Genomic DNA, 1,694 nt, shown 5'->3' on the forward strand with positions numbered 1-1,694 from the left:
TCTGAAGCATTTATGTCTATTTAAGGGGATATATAGTACCCAATCAGTGAGAGTCAAAATTCAATCTTTTGATCATCACAATCAGTGAATACCTGAAGCTTTTTCAGAAATTCAAATTAAACAGTAAGATAGAGTTAATCCACTGTGAATTTACCCATTGCTGAAAAAGAATATTCATAGTGGCCTTGTGTAATTTTTGAAGCACAAAATTTGTAACACTCTACTGAGGTAGGTATTACTATATCTCTAGCTTAGATTTCATACTCCCATCCTATCTCCGTTGTTGATTCTGGAAAGCAAGAAACAAATGTGTATTCCATCTTCAACTCCTAAGTTGATAACAAGCAGAAGGAGCATTGAATTAGAAAGTAGTTGATAGTCAATTGTTTCTATAGCACTGCTCCTCAGATTCAATTGGTGTCAGGAGCTACACAGGATTTTTCCATCTTATGTCCTGTCCCTTCTCTTCCTTCCCTTTACTTCTTACCTTCTTGAATAATTCACTCCTAATGCCACTAGATGTGGTCCAGCAATGTGAGGGCACACTTTGTGGTGGAGGAGTGAATAATGGTGGCTTCAAGTCATATATGAGATACAATTGGGAAGGTGTCCTCAGAAGGGACAGCCTGGCCTGTGTATGGAAGCCCAAGGAATCTGAGATGGGCTCCACAGAGAGAGGTAGCCTGTCATAAACACTCATTGACAAAACAGGGTAAAAAACACCTAGGTGAGCAAAGGAGGGCATGTGGGGTTAGAATAGGATAAATGGAATTTAGTTGTATAAAAGAGAGATTGTTTAAATAAGTAAATACATCAAAAACAATGAAATCCAGTTTTCATAGGAAATGTTGGTGAAGTGACTCTCTGGTTCAGGAAAGAAAATTGGGATTCGACCTGTTAAGTAGAACTGAAATGAAATGTATCACTGTGAATTCATGCTTTTCCAGATAGAAAAATAGAGAAACAAGAGTGTGTGTGTGTTTGAGTGTTTGAATGTAGAAAATTAAATTCATACTTGTTTGCACTAATGGGATTGGGTAACAGTGACATTTTAATAGCAAGACCAGTGTACCAGTCTTGGTGACCAGATCATGGAACAAAAATACCATATTTCACTATAGGAAGCAGGGCTGGTTAGACAAAAGGCTCATTCCAGGTTAAAATTTGTGAAAGTCCAAGGTGAGCCTTTTTGTGCAAAATGCAAGAAAACATTCAAAAAAGGGTGGAAGATATCCCAGGTCCACCCAGACGACTAGCAGACTTACAACAGAACTCAGGCCTAACCCCACCTCCATATTGGGCCTCTATAAGCATCACCATAACCTTTCTCATGCAGTAGTCTCCACCTTGCGAGAACAGGTAGGGCTTAGAGGCAGCTGCATCTTAGAACAGGCAGCTCAAAGCCACTGTAAGGCCCACTTTTTAGCCCTAGCTCTGAAAGTAGTTTCATCCATCTTAAGACACTATTGCCACCATCATATTTAGTTGTAGTAGCATTATCACGAGACATTGGCTGGGGGCCAGAAGTCCAAAACCAAGGTGAGGTAAAAGTAATCATCAGGGAAACTATAAGATTATAGGGTAGAAATGGTAATAACACAGATTTGCACTGCAAAAAAGGAAGACACATACACAACATGAAAAAAAACAAGGGAGAAAATTGCCCCAAACACACCAAGATACTATAATAATAG

Source organism: Ictidomys tridecemlineatus, chromosome 10 (genome assembly GCF_052094955.1).
Source record: "Ictidomys tridecemlineatus isolate mIctTri1 chromosome 10, mIctTri1.hap1, whole genome shotgun sequence".
Lineage (NCBI taxonomy): Eukaryota > Metazoa > Chordata > Mammalia > Rodentia > Sciuridae > Ictidomys > Ictidomys tridecemlineatus.